Below are 21,411 nucleotides of genomic sequence, written 5' to 3' on the forward strand. Positions count from 1 at the left end.
GTGTACATCGTTATATATTTTGTTTTCTGTGTAGATTATATCAGGGTCTCCACCCAAAGACTAATTACAATCCATCACCACACACATGTGCCTAATCACCTCTTTCGCGCTCCTCCCTGCTCCCTTCCCCTCTGCTAACCACCAATCCAATCTCTGTCTGTGTTTGTTTGCTGTTGTTTTTATCATCTACTTATGAGTGAGATTATACAGTATTTGACTTTCTCCCTCTGACTTATTTCACTTAGCATAATACCCTCAAGGTCCATCTGTGTTTTCACAAATGGCCAGATTTCATCATTTCTTATGACTGAGTAGTATTCCATTGCATATATATATATACCACATGTTCTTTATCCATTCGTCCCTTGATGGGTACCTAGGAGCAAACTTTTGCTTTAAAAGGCCTGATAATAAATATTTTAGTCTTTCTGGGTCATGCAGTCTCTGTTGCGACTATTCAACTCTGCCCCAGTGTCAGGAAAGTAGCATAGACAATATGTAAACACGTGGGTGTGGCTGCATTGCAATAAAACTTTATTCACACAAACAGGCTGCAGGCTGCAGGCTGGATTTGCCCTGTAGGACGTAGTTTGCTGTACCATCGTGCCCTTTCGTTGCTAACAGCGTGATAAAGCCTAAGTTATTTTTAACCTTCATAGCAAACCATGAGTCCAGATTGTTATCCCCACTTAACATATGAGGAAACTGAGGCTCAGAGCGGGGCAAAGTCACTTTGCTAAGGCTTCACAGCTAGGAAGTAGAAGAGTTGGGATTTGAATCCAGAGCTGACTGCTCTGAAGACCATGCTCTGTTGACTATGGTGAAGTCACTTCCTAGATGCAAATGACATGCATAAATTCAGCTATGCTCATTCAGGGGAAGAGAGGGAGGGAGAAAAGGAAGGAAGGTGGGGTATCCTACCCATCAGTCAGCACTCTGTGCTCCAGCGGTGATGTATAATGGGGAGATGTGACCGCTGGTCCCCTGGGCAGTCTCAGGCCCAGCAGAGCTCTCATAGTGTGGTAGATTGCCATATATTAAGGAAGAGTTTTTCTTAGGGTATAGCCTGGCTCCTAACTGTAGCTCAGCCATACCATCTAATGCCTAACTAAGAGAACTAGTGACCTCTCCCTTTACTGGAGATGAAACAACTCTGGCTGGGCTGGACCTAAGTAGAGATGGTGCAGGATAGTGGTCTCCAAAGATAATTCTCTCTCTATGCAATATTCATCTTAAGTGCTGGCTATAAAACTTAGCCTCTGTGGACTCAGGCTGTCAGCTGGCAGGAGCAAGGAGGCCACAAGCTTGGTGGAGCCATGGTATTCAGCTCCTTGGTGATGGTTTGTGATTCTGAGATTTCCTGGAAGATATAGATTCCTGCCTGGGTGCTAGCAAGTCCTGGGAGTAATAAGCATTGGCTGGAGAAGCCACCATGGGGCTGAGTAGAACTCAGGAGGGTTGATACATTGACCAGGTGAGAGATGAAATGATGGTGATGCAGCCATATAAACCACTGCCGTTGACTTGTAGACGTGCTTCCTGCTATCAGTGATTTGTGTTCAGGGCTCTCTCTGACCTGTGGCGTGGCGTGTTGGAAAGAGCTGGAAGCGGGAGGTGGGAGACTTGGGTTCTACGACTCATTCTATCACCAACTTACTGTACCACCTCAGGCCTATCTGTTTCAGGGCAGCAATGTCTTCATCTGTTAAGTGGAGCTGATATGGCCAAGGCAAGAAAATGAATATTAAGGTAACACTAAATATTAGTATTTAGCGATCGAGTGAAGGTTTGTCATCATTAATCTTATGCCTTCTTCCCCCATGATTCATTTGTTTATGAATCGTTGAGTCAGCCTTATTTATTCACTCAGACGCCAGGCAACCACACACCCCAGCTCTGCTGCTACTCTGGCTGCTGCTGTGAGTGGTGAACTGTCCCTCTTCTCTGACCCAGGAGTCTCGTGCCCTTTACCAACATCCATGAAACTGCGATAGACTAATTTGATAGCATGCAAGAGGGCTAAAATCTCTCACCTTCACAGTTCTCGACACTGTCCTGGTCCAATACGTCTGCCGTCATCTAGAGAGGAGAGGATGAGGAGAGGCAGGAGCAGAAGGGCGAAACCTCTTCCTGGAATCTTGAGTCAGTGTTAGGGGTCTCCCTGGAAGTGCCTGCTTTCTGCTGCACGGCCTGCAGTTGCATCTGCAGAGAAAGCACTTCTGGAACAATGGGTGATGGGGAGAACGAGAGACAATGTAGGACAACTCACCGGGTCTCACCTTTTGCACAGAACAATGTTTTCCAAACTCCAGCCCTTCGGGTACCAGTTTGATTTTTATTTTAGTCCTATCTGTCTACAATCTCCATAATTGCCTTCCTATTGTTATTTTTAATTGACTTGCCTTTTTATTTACTTAGATAATTCTTTTAGCAAGAATCTCGATATCACTATGACAAATGGAAACTCCAGGATTTCTTGGCTGTACTCAGAAGACAACTTTGCAAATAAATACAATGAAAACAAAAATAAGGTTATCAAATAATAACCAGATACAGTTGCCCTGAAGACCTTGGTCCTGTTCTTACTGTTACAAAGGGGCATTAGGGTTTGATTTTCCTGTGGGGACGCGGAAGCAGCGAGCCGGTCCTGGGGGCGGTGGCAGGTGTCGAGGAACTGATAATGTTTGCTTGAATTTGCTTCTGTGTTTGCTTCCTCAATGTCTCAGGAGAGATGCTGGAATATTATGGTGTTCCCATAGGCCAAGTTTTGCAGATTTGGGAAAATAAAGACTATGGATCAGCTCGAAGTATTGTTCAGATTATTGGAAAAATTCTTCCTTTAGGACCTGGTCCCAGGTCTAATTTTGAGAAATAGTATATGGAGAAATGATGAAGAGGAGAAAGTTGAATAGTTATTGTCACCTGCTCTAAGACATAACAGACCAATGAAAAATGATCGGCCTGTAAGTGAAGCTGCAATTAAAAAAATTAGTCGCCCTTGAAGATGAGCTGACTTTTCTCTGCTCTCAGATTGCTGTGATTGTGGAAATGCAGAAACTGAGAGACAGGACAGATTCTGGCTCCTTTGACTTGAATAATGGGTCTAGTGGTTTGGGACAAATATCGTCATCAGGGACTGCTCAACTCAGCGACGAACCAGATCCATGTTCAAGTTCATTGCCTCCCTCTGCTCCTCCTCCACCACCCCTGCCCCCTCACTTTTCTCCTCTGCAGCCTCCATGTTCTCCTCTTGTACAACCAGGATCTAAGAATATTTGTGACTCAGATAATTCGGCAGCTGAAATGAAAAAACAGCACGCAGGTGCTTGTCAGACCATTTATAGTCGTCATCCAAAAAAACCAGAAAAATAAAGATGTTCCAAACATGCTGGATGTTCTACAGGATATGAATAAGGTGAAACTCCGTGCTGTTGAATGGTCACGGGAGGTAGATCCATTCCTAAGAGATCTCGTGGCCTTAATACCCCATGCACTTAAGCAGAAATTTGCATTCCAAGATGATTCCTTTGAGAAAGAAAATAGGTCTTGGGAGCCTTTTCCCTTTTCTAGTCCAGAAGCTTCAAGGTTTGGACATCACATGGCCCAGTCAGAAGGACAGTGAACTAAAAGAAGAAGTGACAGACACAAACCACGTTGACCAAGGTGTGCACGTTGCGAGCTGTGCCTACACCCATGAGGAAAGATTGCAGAAGCACACCAGCCAGCCTTTCACGACGTGTTAAAGGAGCACGTCTTCTGTTACGTAGTTAAATGAAGTCTGTACATGGGGTATATGAGTGCAGAGCTGTGAAGAGTCTTGACCCTCAAGAATTCCTGTCTCTGGTCTTGGAAGATCCAGCAGCTACCTGGGTACTGGATAGTTAGGTGTATGGATTTTTTCTTTGCTTTGTCTCCCCAAATCCCCCCAATACATAGTTGTATATTATAGTTGTAGGTCCTTCCGGTTAAGGTATGTGGGATGCCTCCTCAGCATGGCCTGACAAGTGGTGCCATGTCCGCACCCGGGATCCGAACTGGCAAACCCCAGGCTGCCGAAGCAGAGCGCACGAATCTAACCACTGGGCCATGGGCCGCCCTCCTGGACTTTTAAAAAAGTGTATTTAGTTAACGCTATTAAAAGCTGAATACACACTGTGAATGATTTTCCTAAGAGCTAAATAGTAAATGACCTAATGTTTCTCATTAGAGAATAGTGGGCTCTCCCTATAAGGGAATAAACCATTTTAAATGGATTAAGAAAGTTATGTAGGGGCCAGCCCGGTGGCACAGAGGTTAAGTGCACATGTTCCACTTTGGTGGCCCAGAGTTCGTCGGTTCGGATCCTGGGCGCGGACATGGCACTGCTTGGCAAGCCATGCTGTGGTAGGTGTCCCACATATAAAGTAGAGGAAGATGGGAACGGATGTTAGCTCAGGGCCAGTCTTCCTCTGCAAAAAGAGGAGGCTTAGCAGCAGATGTTAGCTCAGGGCTAATCTTCCTCAAAAAAAAAAAAAAAGGAAAGTTATGTAAAGTCTGTATTGTAGTACTCAGAAAACGGTGGGGTATTCGGGTTTTTAAAAACAGTTTCTTAAAGCAATTATGACTTCTTAATTTAAGAGCCTTTGAATCTTTTAAAAACTGGTGATGATCTGGTTGACTTGGCCTCCAGGAACTTGGCGATTTTCAAAGAATATAAAATTGTGGTTTTTTTCATTAGGATAGTAGTGGTTTGAATCGTGTAGGTTGAGCCTCCTAAAAATTCTTCCTGAGGTGACAAAGAATTATTCTTAGAAACAGATTTGGATTGTTAAATTCCAGAAGTAGAAATATTTAAGGAATCTTCCTGGTAAGTTTTGCCTACACTTCTGTGTAAATATTACTCTCCTAATTTTATTTCCTTTATTTCTTATTACATTTATACTCTGTATCTTTGTAAATAAATGTGTTTTTTGAAGGAAAAAAAAACCCCAAAACCCAAAAAATCCTAAAAGAATCTTAACCAGGATTGAAGGGTTTAAAGATAGACCATCGCCGTGCAGACTTTCTCTTGATGTAACGGCAGTGCTGCGAGACCAAGGCAAAGGGAGGGCCTTCCTGATCACGTGACTCAGGGTCAGCCACTGCCGTGGGAACTTGCTGCCCCAGATTGTCCAAGTGGAGGTTTAGGTGCTACGCTTTGGGAAACGCTGGCCGGAACGATGTCTAACCAGAAGGGCCTCCTGCTCCTGGGGGTGTCCTTGCATCCACCTCAGTGCTTGCCCTGCCTCCAGGCTCTCCCTTCCTCCGGAACAGCCAGAGGAGGCTTTCCAAAACTCCAGCCTGACCGTCACTCATCTCTCATTTCTCCCTATCTCCCTTAAGATAATGTCCAAGCTCCTTAAGCAGCAGCCAAGGTCATTCACTTGTCCTCGTCCATCCAACACTTGTCCTGCATGCCAGTCAAACAGGACAACTTACAGTTCACTCATTCACTCAGCAATTTATTGAGTGCCAACTGCATGCTGTTCTAGACGCTGGAGCCATGGCCACGTTACCATTTTTGGGTCTAGGCACTTTTACTGTCTTGGGCCCCTTCCTCCATAAAAAAATATAAAATCATATGTTGCTGCTCTCTTGGTATAAAGGTGAATAAAACCCAGGATGGAATCATTATTGTCACATTCATTTGTTTCTTCTGATTTTAAAATAAAATTGAAAGATGATACTTGAAGTATCATGGGCCCTAGGTACCATGCCTACTGTGCCTAATGGGGAATTCTGCCCGAAGAGCGAACACACACACACACACACATGCACGCACACACACTCTTCTTATACACCTGAAATTACTGTCCAGTTCCATAAGTGTTTGCTGCTTTTTCACATCTCCGAGCCTTTGCTCCTTCTGCCTACAACTCCATTTCTTCCCTTCTCTGCTTGGTTGATGATGCTCAAGCATGCCCTTTTTAATGTGTGGGATTTGTTCTGGGATGTATGAGTGGTCCCAGTTGGATCAGCACTGGGTCCTCCCAGCCCGTGGAGGTGGCTTCTCACCATAATTCATTAATTTTGAGCAACACAATTAGGGGGTTGCTGGCCGACGTCTCTACCTTCTCAGCTTCCTTTGCAATTATTTGAGGGTAGCTGCGGCCAGGCCCTGAGCACAGCCCAACTCATCCAACCTTCACTCTTGAAGCCTTCAGAGTCATACACTGTAACATCCAGGGCCTGAGTCTGGCCCTAAAGCAACCCTGTTTGTTTATCCCGTGCAAAACTCTCTGCCTAATTGCTGGGAGTCAACAGCCTACCACCGTGAAAATAGGACGTTAACAACAGAGGGGGAGACCACAGTAGAGTAAACAAAGCTAGCAGATGGCGGCCCATCTTGGGCTGAGGAGAACACTGCCTGGCCTCATGGCCTGCTCTCTGCAGGGAGCTGCAGGGGCAGCACCGAGGGAGGCAGACCCACAGCCCCGAGAGGCCCAGGTCTCTGACCAGCTTGTTGAATTGCCTAGTACATATTTACAGAGCAACTGCTCATGCTAGATGCTCTGCTAGGGCTAGAAATAACGAGCTGGGCCTCCAGGAAGCCCTCCCCGTGGCTATCTCCCTCCCCCAGAGGTTGGGTGTCCCAGGAATGTTTTCATAGCATTGTCTTAACACTTCCCATTCTTCCGTGTAACAGTCTGCTCACTTATCTGTTCTCTTAAGTTGTCTGCAAATTCTTTGAGAGAAGAGAACATGTGTGAACCCTCGTATCGTAGCATCTTGTCTGGCACATGGTAGACGCTCAATAAATCTATATTAGATGCCTTAGTCCATTCAAGATGCTATAACAAAAATGCCATAGACTGGGTGCCTTAGACAATAGACCTTTCTTTCTCACAGTTCTGGAGGCTGGGGAGTCTATGATCTAGGTGCGGGCAGATTCAGGGTCTGACAAGGACCTGCTTTCTGGTTCATAGATGGCGTCTTTCTTGCTGTGTCCTCACATGGTGGACAAGGGAAAGGGAGCTCTGTGGGGTCTCTTTTATGAGGGCACTAATTCCACTCATGAAGGCTCCACTCTCAGGACCTAATCACCTCCCAAAGGCCCGCCTCCTAATGTCATCGCATTGGGGGTTAGGATCTTGACACATGAATTCTGGAGGGACATAAACATTCAGTCCATTGCATTAGATGAATACCTGAAATTCCACCGTTATTAATTCATTCCATTGTGTTGTGCATTGCCTTCTTTCAAGGTGCATCTTAAAATGCAAACCACCTCAGTGACAAAAACACATTCAGGTCCTGGGAGCTTAGTTATTTAACTCTGTTAATTTATTTAAAATTGGTGGTATATTCTCATGGTTCAAAGTTGTGAATGTTAGATAACCCAGCATCCTGGTATTATCAGATGTCCATTATAAAGGAGCCTCAAGAGGCTGGCCCAGAGGCATAGTGATTAAGTTTTCATGCTCCACTTCTGTTGCCCAGGGTTCACAGGTTTGGATCCCAGGTGTGGTACCACTCATCAAGCCATGCTGTGGCAGGCGTCCCACATACAAAATAGAGGAAGATTAGCACAGATGTTAGCTCAGAGCCAATCTTCCTCACCATAAAAAAAAAAAAGGGAGGGCCCGGCCCAGTGGTGCAGAGGTTAAGTTTGCATGTTCTGCTTCGGCAGCCCAGGGTTTACCAGTTTGGATCCCGGGTGTGGACATGGCACCACTTGACAAACCATGCTGTGGTAGGCATCCCACATATAAAGTAGAGGAAGATGGGCAGGGATGTTAGCTCAGGGCCAGTCTTCTTCAGCAAAAAGAGGAGGATTGGCGGCAGACGTTAGCTCAGGGCTAATCTTCCTCAAAAAAAAACAAAAAAAAAAGGAGCCTGGAAATAGAGAGGGATGGAAGGGGGAAAGAGTGAGCTATGATACAAATGTGGCTGTCTCTATCATTTTGCTGTTTTTTGTTTTTCTTCCTTCTCTGTGTCTATGTTATGTTATGTAGTTAATTAAAAAACGAAACAAAACACCTTTACTACCATACCGAAAGCATTGGTATCCCTACATGATTAGACACGGTAGAACACCTTTATATTAGCCATGTTTTTTTTTGGTTTCCGAGTGATAAGCCTAATTTACAAACCCACAAACACAGCATTGAATGACCTAATTGAGACGTTCATAAAGTTTTAGGCATGGCTGGATCTGGGTGCTTAAGTGATGAAATAAAGCACTATTAGCCTGAGTCTTAGCCTTTAGTCTAGCAAATCCAGAAAAAAATAAATATTTCCCAATAATTTCCCAAATAATTTCTGGGACTAACGTTGTTACCGCCAAAAGGGGTCTTCTATTTGCTGCAAAGACAAGCCAACAGTCAAGAGGCAAGGTGGTAGGAGAGAAAGGGTTGTTTTAAATTTTTATTACAGCTTGCTAGCAAGGGGGAAGATGACTGACTAATGTCCCAAAGAACCATCTTAAGACTACAAAATTTTGAAGCAGTTATATAGGGCAGATGGGCTGAGAAAGGAGGGGGTGTCTCAGAATGTTGACCGTCTGGTGTAGTAGACCTTGCGACGTGAGATCATCTCTCTCCTGTCACAGGTGATCGATCCCAGCATAGGGCCCTTTCCTGGAGGTCATTACATTCCTGAGAAAACTTCAAGAACAAGGTTATCACCTTATCGCGATTGGGGGTTACTATATGAGCCAGGGCTACGAAAATAGCAGAGCAAGCATATTTCTCAGAAGCAGGTGCTTCCTTATCTAGGTTATTAAAGCACTGTTGACAAGTAAGGGGGGTGTCTGGTGGGTAGGGTCATTTACACTTCCAGCATGGCGTCCTCCTACAAGATGGCTTCCCTTCTGCTAACCTATGCAAATCATTGGCTGTATTTATCTCAGCTACTTAGGCAGCGCTAACAATCCTGATTATTTCTGGTTGGAGCCCGGGTCTTAGACTCCCTCTTGGATACAGAGCAGGGGAAAATCAGGATGCTGTTATTAGAAGAAGGAAGGATTGAGGCTGGGAAGGCAAAACTGCATCCTCCCATGACATCTTCACCCTCATTAGACCCATCCAAGGCCTGGGACACAGCCCAACAAGCCATTTGGCTTTAGATTTACTTTCTGAGAGCTCGCAGGTCAGAGACGGCTTGAAATTTCTGGCACATCATGAGAGCAGTTGAACTACAAATTCAGGGCCGAGAGGAACATCAGTTAGATACGTTGGCTAGCCACCAATGAGCCTGACTTCTGTTCCAACCCGGGAATGGAAGGGAGGGCGGGTGGAGTTACCCTGGTTGGATTTACTCCCAAACCATGATGCTACACATGCCGTTGTTACTGCAATTTATTGGTACTTTTGGCCTTGAGGCTTTGTTGTTAGTCATGCATCCCACTTCCTTTCAGAGATCTGCCTCCCCACAGGACACAGCCTTTTGAGGACTGTCCCTTGGCCACGTGTGGACACATGACCCTCCCCAGGGGAATTTGCTCTATGCTGTCAAAGAAAAAAAAATTATTCTGACACTTGTTACAGGACAGTAACAAAGACCTTATTCAAGGGACTAATGATGTTTCGGTCAATGACAGACCACATATACAGCAGGGGTCCCATAAGATTAGTACCACAGAGCGTAGGTATGTAGCAGGCTATTCCATCTAGCTTTGTGTAACACACACTAGGAAGCTCACACAACGACGAAATTCTCAGAACGGGTCCCCATCCTTGAGCGACACAGGACTGTACTGCCATGGGAGTTTGCAGAATGGGAGAGAGATTGGGCTCAGCTCCAAATACAACATGAAAAGTGGGGATTTATAGCCAAGAAGTTGGGGAGCAGGGGTGATCAGTGGATGGAAAGTTACTAAGAGGGTAGGGTAATTCTTGCCAAACTGACCTGGCAGGATTCTTGCCACAGGCAGCCCAAGCTGATCGGATAGCCCCCTGGGGGATGGTGGCCAATGAGGAATCTGATCAGATATTGATCAGGGGATCAGATGAATGGGGAGATTTTGGGAATGGTAAAAAGGATATGTGGGCTTTGAACCGTTTCTGGCGCCACAGTTCTGCTCTTGCAAAGACTAGATTTGTAAGACGAGTGCAGTTGCTTTTAGTTCCTCAAAGAATTTGGTTGCAACGTGAATGATATAGAAGCTGCCCCACCCATCCAACTACATCTTCATTTTGCTTCTTTATATCGGGGAGGGCCTCCACTAAAACAGAAACCAGAAGATTCCTGGGTTCTAGATTTAGACCCGTGTGTCTTTGGAATGCTTTAGTAAATCCTTCCACAAAGGCTTTCAAAGGTTTTTCTTTCCTTCTGGGTACATAGTTTTGTTCTTTCTTAGGGGAGAAGACCTAAAAGAAGTTCTTATGAGACTTTGCACATCACCTTCCAATCTGGCTAACTTCTGACCACTAGAGCTACTCAAAAAAAAAAAAGAAAAATCTCTTCAAATATCTTGTCAGGTTTCAGCCAGGACAAACAGTAAATATTCCTGGTCGTGCTGAGCAACCCCTTGGAAGGAAAGGGTGTCGCCAGAGAGGGTGCCAAGGATACTACTCTCCCAAGATCCGGAGCCACTCTCAAAGATAACCCAAGGAAAGAAAGACTTAAGACAATTCCCCTGAGAGCTGGAACAGCCAGTAGGACCCTAGCCACAAATGAGGGGCAACCACATTTCTGTCCGGCCATGTTTTTGGGGTCCCCAAACTGACAATCACCAAGCCAAGTTGTCAGGACACAAAACGAGACAAAGAAGAAGGCAGGAGCTGTCCCTGGGAGAGAAAGGATGGCCATCGGTGGGTACCCGAAGGCAAATTCACAAGTCAAAATTCAAAGATCTAATTCTTACAAATGTTTTGTCCCAGTAATCTGAATTTGGAAAGGAAGGGACAACGTGAAATGTTATTTTCCTCTCTCGACCAGGCATCACAGGCAGAGATCTGGGAAAGCTGTCTTTCGTAAGAATTCTCACTCATTGCTGGGTTTTCCAGGATCCTGTCTGTCTGCAGGTCTGGCGTGAGTGGGGCCTCCCAGTGGGTCTCCTCTTGGTCACCAGAAACCGGAGAGGAGGAAAGATAATTTTCCCTCCACTCTTTATGGTGAGTGGTTGGCCCAGACCCCTTTGTTTCTAGGGCATCTCATGAATGGATCAGCTTATCTGGGTTAAAAGTTCTCTGCTGTGGCCACAAGGTTAACCTGGTTGTTTAGTCTTAAAACAAAATTTTATTCACCTGCGGGCTCACGCTGGCCCCAGCTTAAGTTGGACCCCGTCTGACCTGGAGCTCCTCTGGTTTCTAAGTCGGACCTGGTCTGGTTTCCGAGTTGGACACAGTCCACTCCAGCCTGTTTCCAGAGTGAGTTCAGAAAAAGAAGCGCCCTGATAAAGTCTGGAAGCTCATAGTACAAAGCTGCAGGCTGGGATGCAAGAGGGACTCAGCCACGACCTCCGGAGGCAGTGAGCTCAAGGGGCTCCACAGGTACCCATGTCTGGTTGCTCGCGGCTCCTGGGTCTGTGGCGCAGGGCGGGGGTGGTCTCCTTCATTTTCCCCTTCTGACATGAGAACTATTAAAAGCTAAACTGAGGCATATTAACACTTTTAAAAGTTTATTTGAGCAAAAATTGATTTGAATCAGGCAGCATCCAATCTGGCAGATAGAAAGGAGCCTGGGGAGCTGTACGAAATGAAAAACTTATAGGCGGAAGAGGGCAGGAAGAGGGAGGTGGTACTTAGACAAAAAGCTGGTTGGTTATGGTAAGGTCACGCTCCTATAAGGGACGGCAGGGGCCTATCAGGCAGTCGACCTCACTAGTGCTGATCAGGCGATTCTGGACTCCATTTCTGGGACAGCCGAAACTGTAATGAAGTTAAGTCTTGCTTTGGTGATGTGGGACTTAGCATAAGCAACTCCATTTTGGTCCTGTTGTCTTGTTCTTTTTTTTTTTTTTTCCTTGGGGGTGAGGAAGATTGGCCCTGAGCCAACATCTGTTGCCAGTCTTCCTCTGTTTTATAGGTGGGATGCCACCACAGCATGGCTCGATGAGTGGTGTGTAGGTCCACGCCCAGGATCTGAACCTGCAAACCCCAGACCACCCAGGCAGGGTGCACAAACTTAACCACTAGGCCACTGGGCCAGCCCCTTTGGGCCTGTTGTCTTGTTTTTTTAACAACAGTGATAAAAAGATTGGGGAAAAAAAGTAGAGCTGTAGAGCTGCCTCATTCCTACTGTTCTGAGCTCAATTCCATGGCCTTCTTTTTGATTCTTCAAGTTACCTGATATCCTCTCCATTCATTCCTTTTCTTCATGAGTCTGTCAGAGCAAATTTCTGTTACTTGCACCCAAAGAACCTGACTAATGTAACAGCAGCTCATAATGGGATCTGAGCATGTTTGCTAACTCTGTGGTGCGTGGGTTTCTTCCTCTGTAAAATGAGACTATTAATTCCTGTTTGACAGCTTGGTGTATGGATTCAAAATAAAATGACTTAGCGCAATGATAGTATGTTTCGTATTAATGAACGATTTTTAAATTGGGGGTCTGTGGATGGCCTTTCAAAAGACAGTGAACTAGAATTTATATGCTGACTTGTGTTTATGTGTGGGTATGTGCATGCAGAATTACTTAATTTAATTTTTTTGAGCAGAGCGTTCATGAGATTCTCCAAATGGTCCCTGACCCCAAATTATGTTAAGCCTCCCCTCCCCGCAGCACTAGACCGTGAGCTCTGTGAGGTCAGGAACAAGCCTATCTAGCTTCCTTCTCTATCCCCATCTCCTGGCTCAGTGCCTGAAGCTGAATACATTAGTCACTCAACAAATATTTGTCGAATAAAGAAGAGATGAATCATAAATGCTTGGAGCTTTGGTTTCCTCCTTTATAAAATTGGAGAGTTGGCATTGAAGTTCATTGTCATTTCTGACCTGTAGTCCTGGAATTGTATGCCCCAGGGAAGTGAAATGGCGTGCCCCAGAGAGCAAAAGCCATGTCTCCAGCCCCCAGGCCAGTGCGCTGGCATCTACAGCATCTTCTGCTTAGCCCAAAGGCTTCCACTCTTGCTGAAAGTCTGGTTTCTCCAAGACTTGTTGCCAGGTGTGACTGAGAGGGGCAGTTGGTTGATTTCTCTTTCCCAGACTGTGCAATCACTCGTACTCCAGAAGTGGCTGTTTTCCACTGATCACAGTGGTAAAGGTAATACTGAGCCCAGAGCTGGTGCGTGGGTGCGTGTGAAGGGGGCACACTCATGCTCTGTTGGTGTCATTGAAAGTGGGTAAGACTCTGAAGGGAGGACAACTTGACAATATGGATCAGAATTTGAAGGGTGCATACCATACTTTCATTTTCAAAATTTCAATTTCTGAAAAATCAATTTCACTTTCAAATACTTTTCTTCAATTTCAACATTTCAAAGTAATTTTCACTTTGGGGAAATTTCTTTAAGAAAATTGTGTTAGCACAAAGAGTTGACGTGTCACTTCAGACTCATGTGAATCATGTATCTAATCTAACACCCATCCTAACCAGTGATTAAAAATTACAAGCAAGACGTAGGCACAAAAGTTGCGTTCCTTTATGAAAGATCCCAGATTTGTCAGCTGCCGCTTCTTAATTGTTCTGAGTTGGTTTTGGATTAACCAGGGAGTACCCAGTGATGGGTATGGATCGTTGTCCTCAGAAGAAGCAATTTTGACTTTGTGGTTTCCCAGTTTTATCCTTCGTTAATTACATAGATAGAAATGCCTGCGCTTATGTCCTGTTCTCTAGCTAGCTGTTCCCACAAATCGCAGGTTTCCTCAAAATAGGCAATCTAGACAGGCCAGGTACATCCCGCTAAAAGCCTTAGAAACAAGGGCTCCCTGGTCTCTTCAGTTAGTAAATCCCATTAGCCTATTTTCAAGGAAGTCTGGGGGAGGCCATTCACTTGCGGGTCTTCCCTGGCTGGGAAGCTGTGAGTCACGGAGGGTTGTAACTCTTTGCATCCCCGAAATAATCTGGAAAGTGCAAAAAGTAATATATAGGAGGGTATAATTACAACATCTCTCTGATGATTGTTAACATTAATTCTCAGAATGTTAAAAAGCATAGTTCTTACAAAATGCATAGTAAACATGTGTGAGAATTTCATTTAACTTATTAATGAGGGTAACAGAAGGATGAAAAAGCTGGTCCGAAGATGGATACAAGAAACTGGAGCGAGGCCGGCCCACTGGTGTGGTGGTGAAGTCTGTGTGCTTCGCTTCAGCAGCCTGGGGTTCGTTGGTTCAGATCCCGAGTGCAGACCTACACACGGCTCATCAGCCATGCTGTGGCAGCATCCCAAACACAAAGTAGAGGAAGATGGGCATAGATGTTAGCTCAGCGACAATCTTCTTCAAGCAAAAAGAGGAAGATTGGCAATAGATGTTAGCTCAGGACCAATCTTCCTCAGCGGCAAAAAAAAGAAACTAGAGGAATCAGGGGTTCTGTTTGGGCTTCATGAAGTTTGCAATGCCTATGATACATCAGAGTGGAGAGATCAAGCAGGCAGATGAGTATACAAATCTCAGACTTAGAGACGAACCGGCTAATGGCATAAATTCATGAGTCAGCAGCATTTAGACAGTATTTAAATGAAGGAGAAATGAATGAGATCAGCTAGGAAGTTGGCTGAATTCATTATGATATCTTTATGCATTGGAACCTTGTAGGGCTCTTAAAGGGATTAAATAGCAGTGAAAATATACTTATGATTTATTGTGGAGTAAAAAAGCATGGCTTCGAGAACATGATGCATGATACAATTCTATTTGGCCATCAAAAAAAGTCAGGTGTAAATAATAAAGTCAGGCAAGGTATTCACCCACCAGTTAGCAGTAAGAATCTGAGAATTCTTTCTCAATGCCAGAGCATTAAAAAAAGCAACACCAATACTTATAACGCCTTGCATTTAACTCGTGCCTTGAGATTTAGAAAGCATTTTTGTGTGTATATTTCATGCAATCCTCAAAAATACCTTCTTAGATGGGGAGGGGTATTCTGATGGCCTTCTATCACCCCAATGGGGAGGGAGGGACCTTCACCCTAAATAGCACGAGATAGCCCAAACACACAACACACAACGCTGGACAGATGAGAGAGACGGCCGTGTTTGGTCACGTATACTCACAGCCCTGGGGAGGAGGACAGTGCGTGCCCGGCAGGGCCACACAGGGCTTTCACTCAGGGACAGAGTGAGCAAGCAGGGACTGTGGGGGGCAGGTTTGTAGGGACCAGAGGGCAAGGTGACCCCTGGTTTCTGTGAGAGGACGTGATTGGCTTGTTTGGGCTGGCAGGGAAGTCTCCAGGTTGAAGACTGAGTGAGTCCAGCTGGTCCAGCTCATGGGGAACTAGCCAGGTGGGGGGCCTTTCCCTCTGTGTCGGGGCATTTCCCTTGGGTGGGGGCATATCTGGCAAGAACAGGGGAACTCAGGCCTTCAGGGCCTTGTGAGGCTCAGACACACCAAGGCGGCATGTGAAATTTTAGGCCTTATGATATGGGGGTGGGGGAAGGGTAACAGTGAAGAAGACCCACTTTATGGCTGTTATCAAAGAGTCGAGAAACAGCAAGTGTTGGCGAGGATGTGGAGAAAAGGGAACCCTGTGCACTGTTGGTGGGATTGTAAATTGGTGCAGCCACTATGGAAAACAGTGTGGAGGTCCCATATGATCCAGCAATTCCACTTCTGGGCATTTATCTGAAGAAAATGAAAACAGTAACTCAAAAAGATATATGCACCCTCATGTTCATTGCAGCATTATTTACAGTAGCCAAGACATGGAAGCAACCTACGTGTCCACTGATGGATGAATGGAATAAGAAAATGTGGTTTATATGTAGACAGTGGAATATTATTCAGCCATAAAGAAGAATGAAATCTTGCTTGTGACAACATGGACAGATCTTGAGGGCAAGTGACAACATGGACAGATCTCGAGGGCATTGTGCTAAGTGAAATAAGGCAGATGGAAAAAGATAAATATGGTATGATCTCACTTATAAGTGGAATCTAACAAAACAAAAGAAAAAAACCTGAGATCATAGATACAGAAAACAGACTGGTGATTCTCAGAGGTGGGGGGTGGGGGATGGGCAGAATGAGCGAAGGGCGTCAAAAGGTACAGACTTCCAGCTATAAAATAAATCAGTCCTGGGGATCGAATGCACAGCATAGTGACTACAGTTAATAATACTGTACTACATATTTGAAAGTTAAGAGTGAATCTTAAAAGTTCTCATTACAAGAAAAACATTTTTTATAACTCTTTATGGTAGTGGATGTTAACTAGACTTCCTGTGATCATTTCACAATATATACCAATATAGAATCATTATGTTGTATACCGGAAATGAACACAATGCTGAATGTCAGTTATACCTCAATAAAAAAATTTTTTTTTGAAAGGAATACCCATTTTACAGATGAGAGAACTGAAAGAGAATAAGCCTCATGCCTAGGGTTACTCAGGCACAGAATGTGGTCTTTTATCCAAGTTATTTTATAGATTTTTATGACAAACATCTTCAAACATGCATAAAAATAGAATAAATGAAACTTCATAAAGCCATTATAGAGCTGTACCATCCAATATGGAGGACACTAGCCACAAGTGGCTATTTAAATTCAACTTAACTGAAATTAAATTAAAAAAAAATTGTTTCTCAGTTGCACCAGGCACATTTCAAGTGCTCAGCAGCCACAAGTGGCTCATCACTACTGTAACATCCAGCTTACATACAGAACATTTCCACCATGCAGAAAGTTCTAATGGATAGTGTTGTTTTAGATTGAACGATTATTAATATCTTGCACTTTCTTTCACTTTCAATTTTTGCTATAGTATTTTAAAGCAAATCCCAGTCTATGTAATATTTCACCCTTAAAACAGTTCAATATTCTTCTTGATAAAATAAAGGACACTGTCTTATATTGCTACAGCGATCACATTGAACAAAATCAATAATAATTCCTTAATCTTGTGTAACACCTGGTCTACAGTTCAGTTTTTGGATTGTCTTCATGGTGTCTTTTTATAACGGGTTTTCCAATTGGGATCCAGACAAGACCCACACCCTGTGTTCGGTTGTTGTGCCTCTTGAATCTTTGTCAATCAACAAGGCTCTCATTTTTCCTTTTCCTTTTTCTTTTTCCCCATGCCATGGACTTATGAAAGAGACCACTCCCAAAGTGTTTTAAATTTAAAACCTTGTTTTTTTTCTCCAACGACATCCTCTCCTTGAACTCTCCAAACCACGAAAGTCAGGCTCTGGGGCTCAGAGTCAGGTTTTGAAGAAGTTAGTGAAATTCCTCCAGGGCAGTGCGAGGTGATGGGCTGTCCAAACGTTGGAGATAGTACGTGTGTTAATCATAAATCTAAGCTTTGGTTCTTGAGGATGCTCTGGGGCACGGACGGGAGAAGGCATACTCTAAGCCATTTGGGGCCAGCTGAGTGGCTGCTGGGGAGTGGGGCGGAAGTGAGACCAGGGAGCCTGGAGTTGGGAGGGCTGACAGACAAAATTGAGTGTCGTGAAATGAAGGACTTAATCTTCTGAGTTCACCACTATGTCCCTAGCACCCTGAACCACGCCCGACCCTTTGGGAGTGCTCAATATTTGTTGGATGAATGAATGAATGAACCTCTCTGCCTCACGTGCTTCCTTTGCATGGCGTGAGGATACCACCTCCCCGTGGTGAGTTTGAAGGGTTCAGGGATTCAAGTATGTTAGTTCTCTGCCTTTTTGAAAGTGAACTCTCTTTGTTATTAGTGAATTTTGCCTATTCTAGATTTTTCTGAGGTTGTCAATGACAAACGGCTGGTGTCATTATTTTTATAGGGACAATGGCATCTACCAATTTTCAGTTCAAAAAATTCAGTTGTCTCTCTGAGCCTTAGGTTGCTCATCTGTCAAATGGGAATATTAATAATAATATTAACTTTGTAGGGCCGTTGGGAAGATTTACCGAGATGTGTAGGAGGCACCCAGTGTTTGGCATACGGTGGGCATTCAATAAGTATTTTTGGCAGGAATGGATGATAGGTGGGCATGTAAACAAAGGCAAAATACACCCAAATAAATGTTGGTTAATCCAGTTGACATTTATTTGTGATGCTATTGGCAAATCACTCGTACTTGTTTGAAAGCTCCGTTTGCTTGTTTATCCTGTTTAATTTGGTCAACCGCTCTTGGTGAGGCTGATTAATTAATGTGGATCTCAAGGGACGTTTTCCATTCTCGGTGGTCTTAGATGATCCCCTGAAGTTGTTGGGTAGGTAAAAGCAAGCCCAGAATTCCAGGATGCTTTCTCCTGTGGAGGAGGGAGTTATTGCTTACCGATTTTGCTTATTCTCATGTTCTTAAAGAGAAAATATGTGGTATTTAGCACCTCTGTCCAGAAAACGTGTTCCTTTTGTCCCACTTCGCTGGCCAAACCCTATCAAGATGTGATTTCACGACACAGAGTTTATGAAAGAAGAAGGCTCTGTCTTGATAAAATGCCGAGAGTCCGTCGAAAGATTCAAAGCAAATCTTTGAAGTTCCCCAACACTCTCCTTCTACCATCAGAACGTGTGCTCCAGTCCCTGAGGGCCACTTGAGCTGTGTGACCTGGGGACATTCCAATTTCTCTGAGCTCCCAAATGAAACCAGGCAGAAGGTAGAAACATTTCTCTTGATTATTATTAGTAATAAGAATGTCTAATATTTATTGGGTAGTTAGACACCATGATAAGATTAATTTGGTTACGTAAGCAAAGACTTTATTTCCAAAAAAGGTCACAATCACAGACACCAGGTGTTGGGACTCGAACATATCTTTTGGGGGGACATAATTCTATCCATTAGAGATGCTAGTCTAATTTGTTTATTTCCCATCTCCCCGACTCCCCTTCACTAGGATTTAAGGATGTAAGCTTGCACGGAGGCAGGCCTGGTTTTCTTTTTATGCTGCTTTTAGTTCCTGATACAGGAAACAATTGCCCACAAACAGTTTGTTGAATGAATACACGAGTTTTAAATTCTGGTTCAGATATCTAGAGGAAAGTTCAGGCATGGACACGTCCCCACCCCTGCTCTCACTCCCACAGTTTGGGATGAGCACCCCGGAAAACAGCAGCGACCTCGTAAAACCCCTGGAAGAAATGGGCTATGTAGGGATTTTTGAAAATTTTCAACCAGAACAAGAAATAGCTTGTAGAGTTGAAGTGTTATCATTAGTCTTTCAAGAGTGAGCAACAGTCTCGGAGATTTTGTGTTTGAATATGACAAAACGTGTTTGTACCAAAAAGAAATGAAACCCACAGAGAGGTTGAATGTCTCCACTTGATGTGTATAAACATGGGAAAAATAATTTAAAAAGAATTTTACGTGTCACATTCCCCTTGACAGGAAGGGTATCAGAAGTGTTACTATTAACACAATTTTTACAAGTGTTGGCCTCGCTACTAAGACCCATGCATATTTATGTTCGATTATCTGGTCTTTGTCCTCCCCCACGAGATTCTTGGCATTACTCCTCCGTTATCATTACCATCACTCTGCCCACCTGCCAGTCTCACCAACAAGCCTGATGTAGCTCAGAACAGAGAAACTATTGAACTGGTCACAGTTCTCAAACACACTTCTCTCCCAACCTCAAGTTTAATAGCATTTAAAACATCTCCAGCTCTTGTGACGACATTTGACTAAAACATTTTTGGTTTCGGGTGAATTTATCTTAAAATATGTTAGGCAGCAGGACCTGAAGTTTTTGGAAACAGAGACCTGGTTTAGAACCACCCCCCGTGTCCTTCATTAGCTGTTGTGACCTTGGGAAAGACGCTCAACCACTCTGAACCTCAGTCTCTTCATCTCTGAAATGGGGATGAATATCTGCTTTTCAGATTAAGCTAGGGAAAAAGTGAGATACTGTAGGTGAAGTTCCTTGTCTAGTGTTTTATAAAGGGATCAAGCAATTTTTTTCAGGGGTGGGGAGTGAGGTGGGGATGTCACTGTTCTGAAAGTCTTTTGGAACTGATTCATTAAAATCACGCAAGTTGGGCTGGCATTCCAGAAGGTTTCGGTTTGTTGTTTTGAACACTTTTGGCAAATGCAGGGAGCATGAAAGAAGGCAACGAGGGGTCAATTTGGTAACTACCTCTTATTGCTAAGTGGTAACTGTATCTTGCCTTCTCTGTCAGTTAGGTTCGGAGGGGGTGGGAGTTAAGCACCAGAAGGAATCGAGTATGTCCTGGGGTAAACGGGGCCTCTCTCTCCCCAGATCTTTCATTCCCCTACCAGATTACTAACTCCAGCATTAATGGTATAAATGGCTAAGCGAGGTGCACATTAAAACTTTCTGCAGGGGGCTATCCGGTGGCACAGCGGTTGAGTTCGCACGTTCCGCTTCTCGTTGGCCTGGGGTTCGCCGGTTCGGATCCTGGGTGTGGACATGGCACCGCTTGTCAAGCCATGCTGTGGCAGGTGTCTCACATAGAAAGTAGAGGAAGATGGGCATGGACGTTAGCTCAGGGCCAGTCTTCCTCAGCAAAAAGAGGAGGATTGGCAGCAGTTAGCTCAGGGCTAATCTTCCTCAAAAAACAAAAAACAAAACTTTCTTCACAACAAAAATAGCATTGGCGATTACTGCAAATTACAGAGGCTGCAGAGTGTAGCGTTCAGACTGTGGGCCAAACGCCAGCTCCCACCCTCACTGGCTGTGTGTCCTGGGCCTCATCACTTTACCTCTCGGAGCTGCAAGTGTTACCAAAACCAACGTGTGTTCCCTTCTGGCGAGTCAAATCAGACTCTCCCCTAGAAGTAGTTGTCTCACAAAGTAAACTATATTTGCAGCAAACAGGAGACCAGGAGGAACCGTATCTAAAGTCCCCTAACAAAGGGAAGCGGGGACATTTATTTCTGATGGGGAGTGAATATTCAAGAAGGAGAGGTGGGTCTTCGCTTGCGCAGGTTCAGTTGGAAAACTTGCTTCCACACACACTGCAGGTTACGGGAATAAGGCCTCAGCTCCTCCTGGAGAGATCTTGGCGTTAACAATAAGGCAAAGGCCACAGGCAGAGCTCTCGTGGTGAGGCTCGGTCGGGTTCAGGGGTGTTGGTGATTGCGTCTCCTTAACTTAACAAAAGGAAAAAATAATTAAAATGCTTCCAAACCCACCCTTGAGTTCCTCGAGGGGCAACTCGTTGGTGACACAATGGCTCATCTGGAAAATGGGAATGATGCTGGGACCCACCTGTGCGGATGAGATGAGCGTGCACATGTGGAGCGCCCGGCACAGTGTGTGACAGACAGTGAGCACAGCGCAGACGTCAACTCTCATTTCAGCTAAGGTTCTCCTGTTTTCTGTTGTAAAGTCTTTTGTGCCTCAGGAGCACATTTTCCCACAGCGGTTTATTTTGCTTTCTGTTCCCTGAGAAGGAAATCTT

General features: G+C 44.5%; 1 pseudogene; it reads left to right on the forward strand.

Moving 5' to 3' along the window:
• Positions 1-2,227: 2,227 nt before the first annotated feature.
• LOC102149167 (mitochondrial fission regulator 2 pseudogene) lies at positions 2,228-3,854 on the forward strand (annotated as a pseudogene).
• Positions 3,855-21,411: the final 17,557 nt, after the last annotated feature.

Source organism: Equus caballus, chromosome 13 (genome assembly GCF_041296265.1).
Source record: "Equus caballus isolate H_3958 breed thoroughbred chromosome 13, TB-T2T, whole genome shotgun sequence".
NCBI lineage: Eukaryota > Metazoa > Chordata > Mammalia > Perissodactyla > Equidae > Equus > Equus caballus.